At 49.8% G+C, this 17,863-nt stretch overlaps 1 long non-coding RNA gene and 1 pseudogene across 1 annotated transcript; both read left to right on the plus strand.

Moving 5' to 3' along the window:
- The window catches only part of LOC129523822 (NADH dehydrogenase [ubiquinone] 1 alpha subcomplex subunit 8-like), a 129,180-nt pseudogene that overhangs the window by 49,028 nt on the left and 62,289 nt on the right, over positions 1-17,863 (plus strand).
- Positions 30-8,186, plus strand: LOC129523823 (uncharacterized). The gene is made up of 3 exons (XR_008667471.2): positions 30-3,580; positions 7,989-8,044; positions 8,157-8,186. It is a non-coding gene; the product is annotated as an uncharacterized lncRNA (long non-coding RNA).

The following is a 17,863-nucleotide window of genomic DNA, read 5'->3' on the forward strand; positions in this document are numbered from 1 at the left end:
GGTTGGCCTCCATGAGGAGGGGACTTTGGAGCAGAGACCTGGAGGATGATGGAGTTGGCCAGGGAGGATGATGGAGTTGGCAAGGGAGGATGATGGAGTTGGCCAGGGAGGATGATGGAGTTGGCTAGGGAGGATGATGGAGTTGGCTAGGAAGAGGAAGCTTTGGGTGTCATGACCTTGAGGAGAGAGGCCAGCATGTGGGAGGAAGTGGTGCTTGGAGCAACGGCCGGGAAATGGAATGTGAGGATGGGGTTTGAAGAGGGTGGGGGAGCAGATCATCCAGGGCCCATGGGCCACCTTAAGGTATTTCTGGGGGCCAGGGTTGTGACCAACTGAACTTGGGGTCCTCAAAGCACAAGCCATTTGAAGATTGAAAGCAGGTGGCAGCTCCAGGGCCGGGCAGCGGGGCATACATAGATGTGGGGTCGGGGGTTGCAGCCTGGCCAGCCACCTTGGCTGCCATGGGTCGGGTCGGGTGATCCTGAAACCCCCAGACCCAGTTGTCCAGGACCCCAGCTGAGAGGAATCCCAGGTTATACCGTGCCGTGGGAGGGAGGCTCCCAGCTGGCCAGGGGCCCTTCAGAAAACAGAGGCTGAAGCTTGGAAGGGCAGGTGGAGCAGAGCTGGTGGCAGCAGAGTGGGCTCCGGGCAGCTGGCACTGGGCAGAGCTGCAGAACAGCTGGCCGGGCCCCGCTCATTCTTATTTTCTCTGGGCGAGGCAGATACAGTCCCTGCTCCCATGACTGGCTTGTCAAGCAGTGGCCTAGTTTCTCTATGGTAGAATGGCGATGGTCTCGGTGCCCACCTCACAGCACTGAGCGAAGGGTCAATGTCAATGAGGTGGAGCCCGTCACACTACCACAGCACCCGGTGCCCAGGAGGTGCTCAAAAAGCATCCCCTGTTGCTTCAGACTGGGTCTGCTCTCAGAGCTCATGGCCTCTTGGGGGAGCCTGCCCTGCCATGAATAAACCTGAGACCAGGGTCAGAGAAAGGGATGCAGGAGCTCAAAGGAGGGAGCATCACTCTGGCTCAGGCAGACATAGGGAGAGAAAAGGAGGTGCAGTCAGGGTAGGCTTCCTGGAGGTGGTGTCCTTGAAGCCTATCCTTGCAGGGTGGATAGGACTCCCACAGGCAGACATTGGTGGAGGCAGCCCAGGAGAATGGAAGTGTGATGCTTGGGGGCCAGTGTGGGCAAGAGGATTTGTCTGTGTCCAAGTGCCTGGCTCAAGTCTGTGCTTGCTGAATGCAACAGAGGCCTGGGATGCTGGGAGGAACCTGAAAGGTCTCTCCTGCTGCCTCACTTTGACCTCCAAATAGATTTGACCCTCATGTTAGAACCAGAAATGGGATGAGGTCAGGGGAGTGGAGAAAGTGAGAGGTATTAGCAGACACAGGCCCCTATGTCACTGGCATCCCCCATGCAGAGGGCTCCCCTTCAAGCCCCGCCCACACTCCATGGGGAGTGACAGGTGGGCAATAGCATGGGGCTGGTTAGAAACCCCAGCCCTCAAGCACCCTTTCCCTGGGGACCAGGACAAAGCCAGGCCCAGGAAGCCAGTGGCCAGCTGTCTCTATTCACCTGTTGGGGACGTGTCCTGAACTGGTTTGGGGTGGTTTTCTTGGAAAGGCTGTATTTTGAGGTGGTGGTGGTGGGTTGTTGCCGACCTGGCCTATCTTTTTGGGACTCTGGGACTGGGTATCCCTGAAGGTGGTGGTGCTGGGGGCTTAGTCAATTCCCCCTGCCTGAGGGCAGCCTGCCTGAGGCAGGGCCAGGTGGGACAGGCCTTGGTTGCTATGCAGTTCCTCACTGGACCTCTTCCTCCTGGTGCAAAGATGGGGCCTTCACCCCTGGGGTGCCCAAGCTGTCCCCTCACCAGGCTTCCTCCCTCGCATGCCAGTGCCCTCCAGCTGCGTTCCTCTTGCCGGCCTCTGTTGCCTCCTGGCTCTCCCAGTACACCCTGCCACCTCCTTGCCCACCCTGCAGAGGTACCTGGCTCCCAGGTTGGGGGGAAGAGAGGATCGGTGGGTGGCAGCACGCAGCCTCAGGCACTCACCAGGAGTGGGGGCTGGGGGTGGGGGGTGCCCAGTTGATCTGCTCTGGCCTTCCTGACTCCTCTCCTTTCTCCTCGCTCCCTCCCGGGACACCTGGCCTTTTAAGATTCTTCCTGTCCTGGAGCTGAATATGCATCCCCAAACCTCTGGACTTGGGCCCTAGCTGCATCCAGGGCCCAACAAACTAATAAAAACATCAGTCACTTAGAGATCGGATGTTATGGACCTGGCCTCTTGCTAACAATTTTACCTGAACTGTCTGGTTTAATCCTCAACAATTTTATCAATCCTATTTACAGACAGAAAATTGAAGCTGGAAAGTCAGTCTGTTCCCTTGCTCCATGGCTTCCTTTGGAGGCATACAGACTGTCAAAGACCCTCTCCTCCCCGAGATTCCTCAGCCACACCCGGCTTCCTCTCTCTCCCATCCTGTCTCCTCTAAACACGCAAATTCCCACAGGTTTTCCCCACTCTGCCTGGGCATTTCCCTGGAGCTTCTCTGGCTCCAGAAATATAGACCAGGGAAAGTTGAAGACAGGGACAATATCTGACAACCCCAACATCCAGGCTATTGTCACACAGCACTGAAGCAAATGCAGGCTGGAGAGGTCTCCACTGCTCCGCAGACATCTCAAACCAGCACTCCAAGACTGAGCTCACTGTTGTCTCCCAAACCTGCTTCTCCTTCTGGTTTCATTTTAGCCAATAACACCATCCATCCATCAGCTGGGCAAGCCACAGCCAGGGAGTCCCCTGGACTTCCACCCCTTCCTCACCTCCCACCTTACTTCCCACATCTCTAGGTCTGTACCCTTCTGTCCATCCCCACGGTCCAAACTACCCCACACTGGAAGCAGTGCCTGGCACGCAGTGGGTGTTCCATGAACATGTGTTGAATGAATGAATGCCTAGTTCAGGCTCTGGCCAGCTGCCTCCAGACTCCCTCCCTCCAAGTCTTTCTCTACTCAGTAGCCAGAAACACATGGAAAAGCTCGATCTAGTCCTGTCCCGCTCTGCTTCCAAACCTGCAGTGCCCTGCCGCTGAGTGCAGGCTTTTGCTCACACTCACTCTCCAGGCTTGCAAGACCCTGTGTCACTCACTGGCCCTGCCTGCCTCTGCAGCCTCCCCCGTCCACTGCTTTATATGGATGTCCCACATAACACTGTTCTTTTTGGCCACCTGCACCAGGCTGATTCACACTTCTGTCTTTGCACGAGCCAGCCCCCCTGCCTAGAAAGCCTCCCCACCTCTCCCCATCTGCCTGGTGAGCTCTCCCTGCTGCAGATGCCCATTCAAAGGTCACCCTGGCTAAGAGGCCCAACTTGACCGCCCTGTTTGTCTATTATATCACTTCAAGCTCTGCCGTTATTTATGGATGCACCGGGCCTCTCGGTGGACAGAGAAAATCACCAGGCCCCAGGGGCCTTGTCTTACTCATCCCTGTGTGGAGCTCCCAGCACAGGCCTTGGCACAGAAGGCCGGAGTGAAGGAAGCATCAGTTGAGCCTGAGGCACCTGGAAGGCCAGGTACTGGTGCAGGAGCATGCATTATGTACCTTTATCTTGTCCATCCGGTTCACCCCTTAAACCAACAAGGAAAAGGATTTCTTCTCAAATTGGGCCACTTGGGAACACTTGGATTGATTTTCCTTTGTTTATTTTTATTTTTACTTTTAACTTGCTTTCCAAAGTTAGGTTAGAATTGAGCTATCAGTGGTGGGTTTTTCCTAGCACAATTCCACTGACACATTTCAACAGCCCCTGCTTCTTGACCTGAGTGAGGCATCTCTCTTGATTGCATGCAGATGATTGCTTTGTAAAATATTTTTAAACCCTGACAGCTCTCCAAGAGAGAAGGCTGTTGTTAGGAGAGTGTGGTTACTTTCAATTTCTCTTGACCTTTTAGGAAAAGTGTTTGAAATTTGATGTTTATTCTCTGCCTTCACAGAGTCCTTGGAGAATCTAAGATGGTATCTTGTTGTCAGTTATTTTCTTTCCAGCTTACTGCTGCACAAGCCTGGCCTTTATTCTGTTACCTGTAGACAGAGTATGGTGCATCTCCTCTTCTTCCGGTGGCTGGCATGTGAGTCCAGTGAGGGAGACGGGAAATCATCCCCTAGGCTTAGTGGTGATGGCACAGGAATGCCTGGTGCATGGAGCCTGGCCAAAGATGCCACATTTCCCTATCATCTTCTTTACCGATTTGTAAAATGTCGATATAGATAACAGAGCTCTTAAGGGGTGATACAGTCTGGCTGTGTTCCCAATGAAAATCTCATCTTGAATTGTAATCCCCATAATCCCCACGTATCAAGGGAGAGACCAAGTGGAGATAACTGAATCATGGGGGCAGTTCTCCCTTGCTGTTCTCATGATAGTGAGTGAGTTCTCACGAGATCTGATGGTTTTATAAGTATTTGGTAGTTCCTCCTGAGTTCATTCTCCTTCCTGCCACCTTACGAAGAAGGTGCTTGCTTTCCCTCTGCCTTCCGCCATGATTGTGAGTTTCCCAAGGCCTCCCCAGCCATGCTGACCTGTGAGTCAATTAAACCTCTTTCCTTTATACATAACTCATTCTTCAGCAGTTCTTTTTTTTTTGAGACGGAGTCTCGCTCTGTTGCTCAGGCTGGAGTGCAATGGTGCGACCTCGGCTCACTGCAAATTCCGCCTCCTGGGTTCAAGCAATTCTCCTACCTCAGCCTCCTGAGTAGCTGGGATTACAGGCGCCCGCCACCATGCCCAGCTAATTTTTGTATTTTTAGTAGAGACAGGATTTCACCATGTTGGTCAGGCTGGTCTCGAACCCCTGACCTCGTGATCCACCCGCCTCAGCCTCCCAAAGTGCTGGGATTACAGGTGTGAGCCAACACGCCTGGCCTTTGGGCAGTTCTTTATAGCAGTGTGAAAACAGACTAATACAAGGGGCATCTGTGCCAAATTCTTCATTTGGCATGGGAGAAATGAAAGGCCAGAGGGTGTAGGGCCAGGCCACGGTCTCTCAGTGAGTTAGGACATGGCCAGGAGGTGACTGTATAATACAATGGTGGAATGGAAAAAACACAGACTTAGCACTGGACAGACTGAGGCTTGAACTTCAAATCTGTCACTTACTCACTGTGTGGCTGAATAAAAGCCTTCGTCTCAGCCTCAGTTTCCTCAGTTCTAAAATGGAAACCGTAGTAATCACCAGCATTTGTAGAGCGTTTTTGTGCAGGTGCCATATGTATTTCAACTCACTAACTTTGCACAACATCATTCTGAGGTATTATTGTTATCACTACAATTTTAATTTTTATTAACAACAATTTTTTTTAAGATGAGGCCTCCCTATATTGCCCAGGCTGGTCTTGAACCCTGGGGCTCAAGTGAACCTCCCACCTTGGCCTCCCAACGTGCTGGGATTATAGGTGTGAGCCACCACACACCCGGCCCTACTCCACTTTTTAGACGAGGAAAGCAGGGGACAGAGAAGTTATAAAACTTGCCCAGGGTTGTAAAGAAGAGTGTAGATTCCAACCCAGGCAGTCTGACTACTCCACATTGGGGGTCAGCAAACTTTGGTGGATGGAACAAATGTGCCCCAGTGTGTGTGTTTTTTTTTTAAACAGCATTATTGAGATATAATTCACATACTATACAATTCATGTGTTTAAAATATACAATTCGTGGTTTTTAGTATATTCAAGACTGTGTATCCACCACCATGATCTATTTTCATCATCCTGAAAAGGAAACCCTTTACCTCCTTTTTTTTTTTTTTTAGACAGAGTCTCGCTCTGTTGCCCAGGCTAGAGTGCAGTGGTATGATCTTGGCTCACTGCAGCCTCTACCTCCTGGGTTCAAGCGATTCTCCTGCCTCAGCCTCCTGAGTAGCTGGGACTATGGGTGCGTGCCCCCATGTCCAGCTAATTTTTTTTTTTTGCTTTTAGTAGAGATGGGGTTTCACCATGTTGGCCAGGATGGTCTCAATCTCCTGACCTCATGATCTGCCTGCCTCGGCCTCCCAAAATGCTCGGATTACAGGCATAAGCCACCGTGCCCGGCCAACCCTGTACCTCTTAACCATCACTCTCCATTTTCCCCATGCCCCCCAACCCTAGAAAAGCACTAATCTACCTTCTCTGTGTAGATTTGTCTATTCTGGACTTTTTATATGAATGGAATCATACAATGTATAGTCTTATGTGTCTGACTTCCTTTTACTTAGCATAATGTTTTCAAGGTTCATGTATCAGTACTTTATTCCTTTTTAAAAACAATTTCCATGTTTGCTATAAATCTTACTTTCTGAATCCCAAGTCTTCCTCTTTCTTGTTTTACTCCCTCATTTTGGGAGAGCACATTCTCAGTTGTTCCTCAAAAGTGTACTTGGAATATAAATTTTTGAGGCCTAGAATGTCTGAAAATATTATTCTAGCTTCATACTTGATAGTTTGGTTGGGTATAGAATTCTCCATCACTTTGACTTATAATTTTGAAGGCACTGCTCTACTATCTTCTAGATTCTGAGTTGTTGAGAAATCTCATGTCATTCTGTTTCCCGTTCCTTGTGTTTTCACTGTCCCTCCTACTTTCTTTCTCTGGATATATTTAGGATTTTATCCTTCTCAGTCTATCAAAATTTAACATGATATGGCTTGGTATGTGCCTATTCTATTCACTGGGCCGGATACACAATAAACCTGTTCAATTTGGAAATTAGTATCATTACATACTGATAAATTTCTTACGTTATCTATTATTTCATTCCTTTTTATTTTTTTGAGATAGAGTCTCGCTCTCTTGTCCAAGCTGGAGTGCAGTGGTGTGATCTCGGCTCACTGCAACCTCTGACCCCTGGGTTCAAGTGATTCTCCTGCCTCACCTTCTGGAGTAGCTGGGACTATAGGCGCGCACCACCATGCCCAGCCAATTTTTCTATTTTTGGTAGAGATGGGGTTTCACCATGTTGGCCAGGCTGGTCTGGAACTCCTGACCTCAGGTGATCCACCCGACTCGGCCTCCCAGAGTGCTGGGATTAAAGACGTGAGCCACTGCACCCGGCCTACTTCATTCCTTCTTATTGCTAAATAATATATTATTGAATGGATGTACCACCTTTTATTTATCCATTTATCACTTGATGACATTTGGATTGTTTCCACTTTTGGGCTATTATAAATAGTGCTGCTATGCACGTCTGTGTACACGCTTTCGTGTGGACACGTTTTCACTTTTCTTGGGTTTTCATTCCACCTGGGAGTGGAGTCACTGGGTCGTATGGTAACTCTATGTTTAACCATTTGAGGCACTGCCAGACTGTTAACAAAGCACCATTTTGCATTTCCACCAGCAGTGTGAGAGCTGCAATTTCTCTACATCCTCACACTTACTGTCTTTTTTATTGTAACTATCCTAGTGGATGGGAAGCAGTATCTCACTGTGGTTTTGATTTGCATTTCCTTGATGGTGAATGATGTGGAGGATCTTTCCTGCTTATTTTTATTTATTTATTTATTTGAGATGGAGTTTTGCTTTTGTCACCCAGGCTACAATGCAATGGCGCGATCTTGGCTCACCGCAACCTCCGCCTCCCGAGTTCAAGTGATTCTCCTGCCTCAGCCTCCCAAGTAGCTGGGATTACAGGCATGCGCCACCATGCCCGGCTAATTTTGTATTTTTAGTAGAGATGGGGTTTCTCGATGTTGGTGAGTCTGGTCTCAAACTCCTGATCTCAGGAGATCCTCCCACCTTGGCCTCCCCGAGTGCTGGGATTACAGGCATGAGCCATCATGCCCAGCCTCCTGCTTGTTTTTGTAAATAAAGTTTGGAACACAGCCATGCTAGCTCATTCATTTACATGGTGTCTGTAGCTGGTTTCTCATGATAATGGCAGACTTGGGTGGTTGTGACAGAACCTACAAAGCCTAAGATATTTATTATATGGTCCTTACAGAAAAAGTTTGCTGATTCCTGCTCTACACTACGGAGGCTTATAATCTTGCTGTGAAGGTTTGTTTATATCAAGTTCCCAATATACTGGAAGTGTTAAGCAAATGTAAGTTTCTTCCTTCCCTCCATCCTTCCCTCCCGCCACTCCTCTCTCTCTTCCTTTCTTTCCTAGGGCTCTTTCTCAGAGCAGACAAGATTAGGCCTCCATCTGCAGCTCCAATTTCTCCCTAAAGCTATCTTCACCTCCCTCCGGCCTGCCCCTCCAGGTATGTCTGTCCGCCAGGTGCCAGGTGTGGCTGCCCAAAGGTACCTCTGTCTTCCATCAGCCTTCTCCAGGAGGCTTCCCAGGGCAGGGGCTCCAGGGGAGGTGTTGCTAGTCTGGAGGTCTCCTAGTGACCATTCATCCCCCCAAGACAAGGGGGTGCTATCCTTGAGGCTGATGGCAGCTTCAAGCTAATCTCCCAGGGACAGGGATGCCCTGGAGGAAGAGGCCCAGGGGGAAGGAAGCCAGGATCACCTCCACTCATCCTCAGGATAATAACTAGAGGGGGCAGGCTCCCCAGTGCTTCCAGAGACCCTTTCATGAAGTTGTTGAGCCCCAGGGTACAGACCAGGGCTGTGGGACCCCAGACTTACTGCCATCTCCCAAGCTTCTTCCTTGGCAAAGTGAAAGCATTGGAAGGATGAGTCTTTTGGGGACAGTGAGGAGAGAGGAGGAGGAAACTGGGAGTCTCTGAAATTAGGCTGGTGAGAGGGGAGCCCAGTCCAAGCTCCTGGTGCCTGAGGAAAGGGCAATGCTGATGAGCCTGAGCAGCAGGAAGGGCCCCAGTTCCCTCCTATCTTGGTCCCCTTCCTACAGCCCCCTCCCACCACCTCTGGGCTGCTTAACTGCAGTAGACTCCTCACTGGTCTCCTCACCCTGATTCTGCCCCCAAGCCCTCTTCCAAGGTAGAATGAAGTTAGGGGTCAGGCTCTGGGCCCGGGTTGGCATATGAGCTCCAGAACTTCCAGCTGAGTGACTTTGGGCACCCACTTACTTTCCTTGTGCTGCTTCCTGATCTATAAAGTGGGAGACCACTGCTGTCTACCTCCTCAGTTGCTGTGAGCCGTAAACTCAATAATCCACGTAAAGGGTTTAGGACAATAAATGTTAACTTACTTTTATTTCTCAACATGCAGAGCTTTATTTCTGAAATAGAAATCTGACCAGTCAGTCCTCTGCTAAAAACCCTCCTAGGGACCCCTGAAGCTATGGGAAGGAGCTTATTTTGTTTTTGTCACCAGGCTGGAGTGCAGTGGCACGATCTCTGTCATCCAGGCTGGAGTGCAGTGGCACGATCTCCACTTACTGCAACCTCTGCCTTCTGGGTTCAAGCAAGTTTTATGCCTCAGTCTACTGAGTAGCTGCGACTACAGACATGTACCACCACGCCGGCTAATTTTTGTACTTTTAGTAGAGATGGGATTTCGCCATGTTGGCCAGGCTGGTCTCGAACTCCTGAACTCAAGTGATCTGCCTGTCTCGGCCTCCCAAAGTGCTGGGATTATAGGCGTGAGCCACTGTGCCGGCAGTGAAGGGGCTTGTTTTGACACTGAGCTTGCCAGCCTCAGCATGTCTTTACCACACCCCTCCTGCCCACACCCAGCACCCCCTTACATTCCCTAGTTCACCTGTCGGGGCCTTTCCCTGAGTGATCGGTTCTGCCAGGCGCCCTGCTCTTGTCCCTGTCCCCTCCTCTGGGACGTCCCTCCTTGACTTCCACGCACAGCATGGACACATGGGTGTGCAGAAGTGGAAAGGGGTACTCGGTGTACAGACATCATGTGGCATTTTGCAAGCCATGAAGCAGGGCCCCACGCCAGTGGGCTGTTGGTCACTGTGGGTCCCACTGTCTGCTGTTGTGTTTGAAAATAGCCTCTGGCCTTATGCCTCTCCACCCAAGCACATAATGTATGACGTGGTTCTTAAAACTTGGAATCAGTTAAAATGTATCTTATTTTAAACAAAACTAATCCATGCTATTAGAAGTCAGGAAAGCAATTACCCTAGGGTGGGGCTTCCAGGGTGCTGGGGATGTTCTGATTTTTGATCTGGGTGTTGGTTTCATCGGTCTTTTCAGTTTATGAAAATCCATCGAACTTTTCTGTGTGTATATTACCCTCCAATAAAAATGTCAAAACTCTGTTTTGTTTCGGTAATTTCCTCTTTCACCCCTATACCCCTTGACATACCTGTAGATACAGAACTGTAAAACCTAAGGCAACAATGCCCAGGCTAAATAATTCATAATCCAATTCCATAAGTGCCATTTACTCTGTGCTGGGCCCTGCGCTGGGGGCCCAGGGTACTGAATCAACCACAGCCCAGTCCTCCAGGAACTCCTGGTCTGTGGGGATGGGGAAATGCAGACTAGCATGGGGTGGAGAGGTCATAAAAGCAGATCCAGGAGGACGGGATGGCACTGCTTTCTAGAGAATCATAAAGCCAAGAGGGACATAGGGGCATAACAGAGATCAACAGGTTGCTTGACGGTTTGGTATATGCCGGCCGTTTCTGTTCTAAATGCTTTTCCATGTGGTGGCTAACTTAATTCTCAAAGTAACAGGAAGACTGGGAGGTAGGTACTATCATTTTCACCTTTTCACAGTGAGGAAAGAATCACAGAAGAGCCAGGTAACCTATCTAAGTATAATCAGCCAGGAAGTGGGAGAGATAAGACTTGAACCCAGGCTGTCAGCTTCAGAACTCGTGCTCAGCCTCCAGGCTAAACTGTGCTGTGGGGAAAATAATGCTCAGTTAAACGCCCAAATACACAACGAGGCTCGACATACAGATGTGCTCCATGAACAATGGCTACTATTGACAATACGAAAGAAACAACCTATTAGAGAAAAAGTTAACCTGAAACTGAACATGACGCCTTTTGCTCATTCATTAAGATCGGCCACGCCGCCTTCCGGGAACTGGGTGCCCCCGGGAGCTCAGCCATACCCTAAGAAAAGGAGATTTTGTAGCTGGGCCTGAAGGATAAACTGAGCGGATTGGGTCAGGTGAGCTGTGAGGGAGGGTGCACCCAGCAGAGAGAGCAACAGTGGCAAAAGCCCAGAGGTGCAAAAATGTGTGTGTTTGCAAGCTGAGCTGGGCAGAGCTCGCGATTCAGAGGCGCTTCAGCCTTCTCCCTCTTAAAAACTGGACCTCGGGCGCCACCTGGTGGCGACCTCTGATACTAATAGGGCAGAAACAACCAGCTGGGGTAAAAGTTGCCCACACCCTTCTCTCCTGGACCATTTGTTCCTCCTGTCTCTTTCCCCACAAATGGATTTGCTGTAAAATGGACTTTTAGAGCTGTTAGCGTCAATTTAAAAATTTAAAAAGTCAATTGACTTTGACAGCTGTAAAAGTCCATTTTACAGCAAGTCCATCTGGGGGAAAGAGCCAAGGTGTTGGGATGTGGATGGGATGGGAGTGGTGAAGACATGGTGAGGTCAGTGTCAAAACAGGCCCCTTCCCGGCCGATCGCAGTGTCTCACGCCTGTAATCCCAGCACTTTGGGAGGTCGAGATGGGTGGATCATTTGAGGTCAGGAGTTTGAGACCAACCTGGCCAACATGGAGAAACCCTGTCTCTATTAAAAGTACAAAAATTAGCCCGTATGGTGGGGAGCGCCTGTAGTCCCAGCTACTCGGGAGACTGAAGCATGAGAATCGCTTGAACCCAGAAGGCAGAGGTTTCAGTAAGTGGAGATCGTGCCACTGCACTCCAGCCTAGGCAACAGGGTGAGACCCTGTCTCAAAAACAAAAACAAAACAAGCTCTTTCCCATATAGCTTCAGGGGTCCCCAGGAGGGTTTTAAACAGAGGACTGACATGGTCAGACTTCTATTAGAGAAAGAACACTCTGAGCATTGAGAAATAACAACTAAGGTAAAATTTTAATTTAAAAGTACATTGATTTTCCAGTTATTAAGGCAACGCATGCTCATTGTAGAAAATGTGGAAATTATGGAAAAGAATAAAGAAGAAAATAAGTCACCCTTAATTCCATCACCCAGGATAACCACTATTAATATTTTGGCATATCTGCCTCCACTGTTTTTCCCTGCATATAATTTTCACAGAGCTGAGGATTAAACTCGCTGGTGTTTAAATGTATGTTGAGTATTTTTGTGGACAAAGTCTTCGTGTGGGAATAAGTGTGGGTGTTGGGAGCTGGTGCTGGTGTCAGACCACTCTGAGTTTGAATCCTGTCTTTGCCTTTACTAGCTGTGACTTGGGCAAGCGCCTTCTCTTCTTGGAGTAGTAGCCATTTCCTTCACCATCTGTAAAATGTGATTAACAACGGGACCCATCCCAGAGCTGTTTTACAGATTAAATGACATGATGTATGCAAAATGCTTAGGACAGTGCCTGTCGCAGAGAGGTTATTCACCAGTAACAGATTACTACCTAAAGCTTTGTCTTTCCGACTCTTATCAGCAGTCTCTAGAAATGAGATTGATTTCAGGGTTCAAGGATATGAAGAGCCACAAGGTTGTTACGGTTTGCCAAAACTGAGTGGAAAATTTTAAGCAAGATCTCGTGTCTCCAGCACCACAGCTGTTCTCATTTGTCTCTATATTCTTCCAGGCCCTGTTTACGCAGAGCACTTTTTAAGCATTGTAATTGCAATGCTTGCACCAGTTCCCTTAATGTTACATCATCAACATTTTCCTAAGCGGCTGAAGCTGTCATTGACAGCGTTTGCTATCATTCACTTAACCATTTTTTAATTGTTGACTATCTGGGCAGTCTAATTTTTCATTCATTCATTCATTCATTCATTCATTCATTCAAGAAACAGTTCCAGAATGCCTACTCTCTGCCAGGCACTGAACTAGGCACTGGGATATTGTGGTCAGCAAGAACAACACACCCTTTATATTCTGGCACCCAGACCCTGGCTGGCAAGACAGGCTATAAGAAGTAAACAAACAAGTAACACTCCAACTGTAAACTATGGTGAGTGCTGGGAAGGAAAAGGAGAGAACTCCTGGAGAACTTTATTTTCACATTTGTGTATTTTTTGGAAGTAATCCTAGTCCTGAAATCTAACCTGCTTTTGCTTTTTAGCAGACACAGCTGAAGCTTTTCTTGAAGGAGTCTCATGTGGGTTTGGATTTTCCACTAACACATTTTAGAATTTCCTGAGAAGTCAAGGGTGCCATGGTATTCAAAGACCTGACAGTCGGGCTCAAGTGGGCCTTGTTTCCTTTCTTTTCTCCCTTGCTCAGAGGCTTGTGTTTCAACCGGTCCAGTCTGCTCCCTGCCCTCTTGAAGAAGCAGATGATTATCCCCTTCTTAAATCTTGCTTCACCTTTTCCTCATCTTCCCTCTCAGTACAGGGCCTCCATGAGACCTGGGAGTCTTTAAGCCAATGGGCAAAAGCACCCCCATCCCATGGCCAAAGCCATGATGGGTGAGGCTTTGCACACATTGGATTTCAACGCCTGCAAGGCCTCTTGCATGACTTCAGCAGCCCTATCCATAGCTCTGCAGTGACCACCCCACCTAGCTTTCTATCAACCTGATTCCTACTCCACCTCGAAGACTCAGCTTATAGTCCCTCTCTTATAGGAAGCCTGGTCTAGCTTTCTAATTCGCAGTAAATTCTCTATTTCTTGAGCTACTGGATGAATTTTATTTTTTACTCTTTGCCTCATTGGCACTTAATCATATACTCCCCCATGATACCTCCTATTTTCCTCTCTTGCATAATTATTTCATCTGAATAAGTCTGACTTAGATGAAGAGATCAGAGGTATCTGTGCAGATGTATCATTTACACTGAATAATGAAGGAGCAGTAGCCAGAGATCTAAAGAAAGGCAGAGGGGAAGGGCATGTGCAAAGGCCCTGAGGCAGAAGAGGTCTCGGGATGTGAAGCCAAAATGAATATTTCTATATGGGATTGTCCTTACAGATTTGACATATGAGGCTGAAAATGACTCATTCATTAATACATCCATACTACTTTGTTCATACTACCATGAACAAAGCAAGGACCACTGTGTTCCAAGACCCAGGAGATGGGGATACAGATATGAATCAGACAAGATTTGTTCTTGCCCAGACTAATGGTGGAGGCTGAGATGATTTCTAGATAGTCTGACAGACAGACCAGGGTTGAGAGTTGTGGATGAGAATTATGAGTGTGAATAGAAGAGCACAGAGAGTAACTATTTCTGCCTGAGGCACTGGGAAAAGTTTGTCTAAGAACAGACATGAAGGAAGGGAAGTCCAGACAGAAGGAACAATGTTTACAAAGGCATGGAGGCAGGGAGAGGGGGGTGATTTCAGAAATTGTAATCAGGAAGGGCCTCTTAGGACAATCAATGTTCTTGGACTTTATCTGTAGATGGTGACAAACCAGGGGAGGTTTCTAAGCAGGAGAGTGGCAGGTCTGGTGTGGAGAATGGGTGGGTGTGTGGCAGAGCTGGAGGCGGGCTAACAGCAGAAGCCTGAATTGGGGTGGTGATGATAGAGATAGATAAGAGAGGAAAGAGGAGATCTCTCTCTCTCTCTCTTTCTCTCTCGAATGAGTCTCGCTCTGTTGCCCTAGGCGTGCAGTGGCGCGATCTCAGTTCACTGCAGCCTCTGTCTCCTGGGTTCATGAGATTTGTGCCTCAGCCTCCCGAGTAGCTGGGATTACAGGCACATGCCATCATGCCCAGCTAATACATATATATATATATATTTTTTTGAGACAGAGTCTCACTCTGTCGCCCAGGCTGGAGTGCAGTGGCGCGATCTCGGCAAATTTCAAGCATGGATGACTGAATGAAGGTAGTGCCACTTGCTGAGATCAAGGACACCAGGAGGAGGGACAGGATTTGGGGGGTAGGTTGGTGGAGAGAAATGGGGGGACAGTGAGGCCTTCTTACTGATACCACGGACAGCTCCAAGAATTTCCAGAGGACTTGCATCAGACTCTATGAGGGGTTCTTGCCTCCCCTGCCTTAGAATCAGCGGAGGAGCTAATTTAACATGCAGATTCCCAGGTCCACCCAGATGTGCTGCATCACAGTCTCTGGGGGTGGGGTCCAGGAGCCTGCATTTTAAATAAACACCCCAGGTTGCTCCCATGCAAGTGGCCAGACGACCATACTTACAGAAACTCTGAAACAAAGTCATGAAGGGAACAGATGCGAGCGCCCTCTGCTGCTAAAAAGGAGGTTTGGATCTCTTAAGTTTATGACTTGGACATTTCAAGGCAGTTTATTCAGCAAGTGAAACCCCTGGACTAAAGCAAAGAAACAAGACACCTGGAGATATGAGAGAGGAAGAGGGGCCACGTTCCTTGACAACTTCTGTGTTTCTTTCACCCTGTAGTGTCGAGCGAGGCAAAGTTCCCCTGTGTGCAGTCGTGGCCGCTGTGGTCAGTCTGGGGTGCTGTTACACCTTCTCAACCCCATTTCCTAAAAAAACAAATGCGGCTCCCTCAGGTGGGAGGGGAGAGCTTTCTCCTTGGTTTGGCTTTAAAATGATGGCAACTCCCAAAAATGGAAAGCAGGGGCTCAAACAGGTATTTGTATACCAATGTTAACCGACATTCTTCACAATAGCCAAAAGGTGGACACAACCTAAGTCCATTGACAGATGAATGGATAAAAACGAGGTGGTGTATGCACACGACGAAATATTTTTCAGTCTTAAAAATGAGTGAAATTCGGACTCATGCTACAACATGGAGAAACCTTGAGGACATTATGCTACGTGAAATAAGCCAGACAAATACTGCATGATTCCACTGACATGAGGAACCAGGAATAGTCAAATTCATAGTCAGAAAGTAGAAATAGTGGTTCCCAGGGACTAGGAGAGAAGGGAATCCCGACTTATTGTTTCGTAGACACAAAGTTTCAGTTTGGGAAGATAAAAGAGTTCCGGAGACCCATAGTGGTGCTGGTTGCACGACAATGTGAGTATACAGAATGCCACTGAAATGTACACTAAAAATGGTTAAAATGGCAAATTTTGTTATATTTTACCACAACAAAAAAAGTGATATAAGAAAAAGCAGTCAGGCTGGACGTGGTGGCTCACGCTTGTAATCTCAGCACTTTGGGAGGCTGAGGCGGGTGGATCATCTGAGGTCAGGAGTTAGAGACCAGCCTGGCCAAGATGGTGAAACCCCGTCTATACTAAAAATACAAAAAATTAGCCGGGCATGGTGGCCGGCTCCTGCAATCCCAGCTACTCACGAGGCTGAGGCAGGAGAATTGCTTGAACCCGGGAGGCGGAGGCTGCAATGAGCCGAGATCACACCATTGCATCCCAGCCTGGGCGACAAGAGCGAAACTCTGTAACAACATCAACAACAGCAACAAAACAAAAACAAAAACAAAAAAGAAAACAAAAGAGACGCGGTGGTTCTGCTTGTAATCCTAGCACTTTGGGAGGCCGAGGCTGGCAGATCACCCGAGGTCAGGAGTTTGAGAACAGCCTGGGCAACATGGCGAAACCACGTTTCTACGAGAAACACAAAACTTAGCCGGGCGTGGTGGTGCATTCGTGCAGTCTCAGCTACTCGGGAGGTTGGGGTGGGAGGATCCCTTGAGCTCTGGAAGTTGAGGCTGCTGCAGTGAGCCGGGATCGCGCCACTGTACTCCAGCCTGGGCGACAGAGAGAGACCCTGTCTAAAAAAAAAAAGAAAAGAAAAGAAAAGAAAAGGAAAAAATCGTTAATATCCTCAACTCGAGTGGGACTCTATAGGGGGCTTACCCATGCCCATGACTTCCCCATCCCATCGGGAGCTCCCTGAGAACAGGGAAAAGTGCCTCCCCTCTTATCTGGGGGCGCTCAAAGGACCAGCAGAGGGTTTCTTCAGCGGAACACTCTCTGCTCACCTAGGGCCTGGGCTGCTCACATCCATCGCACTGAGGAGGGTCCCATTGGGGGGCGCCTCCTCCGTCCTATCGAGAGTTATCCCAGCGAGTGTTGGCGGGGACTGAGCCTCCTGCTTGAGGTAGTTGTTTTTACTCCCAGTCCCCAGGCTCACGAGCCCCACGCGCGCTCAATCTGCCCTCCCGCTTCTCCTCGCCACTCCGAGTTCTTCGCCCCCGAGATCCAGCGCATCCGCGGGGTGGGCGGGTGCTGGCGGCTCTTTGCCCTCTTCCAACATGGCCGCCGCTGCGTCTGTGACAGGCAGGGTCACGTGGGCAGCCTCGCCTATGAGGTCGCTGGGGCTCGGCCGGGGATTGTCCCTTCCCGGACCCCGTCTCGAGGCGGTGACTGCCGCTGTCAACCCGAGCCTGAGCGATCATGGCAACGGGCTCGGGCGGGGAACGCGTGGCAGCGGCTGCAGCGGCGGCAGTTTGGTGGCGGGCTGGGGCGGCGGAGCGGCGGCGGCGGCGGCGGTGGCACTGGCACTGGCCCCGGCCCTGAGCGCCATGCGGCGGGGCAGCTCCGAGAGCGAGCTGGCGACCCGGTGGGAGGCGGAGGCGGTGGCTGCGGCCAAAGCGGCGGCCAAAGCTGAGGCCGAGGCCACAGCGGAGACGGTGGCGGAACAGGTCCGCGTGGACGCGGGCGCGGCCGGGGAACCGGAGTGCAAGGCAGGGGAGGAGCAGCCCAAGGCCCTGGCTCCGGCCCCGGCGCAGCCCAGTGCGGCTGAGGAGGGGGACACCCAGGTCCTTCAGCGGCCGCCGCCCACGCTGCCCCCGTCCAAGCCGAAGCCGGTGCAGGGCCTCCGCCCGCACGGGAAGCCCCGGGGCAAGGGCCGAAGCTGCAAGCGGAGCTCGGGCCACGGTTCCGGCGAGAACGGCTCCCAGCGGCCGGTCACCGTGGACAGCTCCAAGGCCAGGACCTCCCTGGATGCCCTGAAGATCAGCATCCGCCAGCTCAA

The sequence above is a fragment of the Gorilla gorilla genome, chromosome 6, assembly GCF_029281585.2.
Source record: "Gorilla gorilla gorilla isolate KB3781 chromosome 6, NHGRI_mGorGor1-v2.1_pri, whole genome shotgun sequence".
Lineage (NCBI taxonomy): Eukaryota > Metazoa > Chordata > Mammalia > Primates > Hominidae > Gorilla > Gorilla gorilla.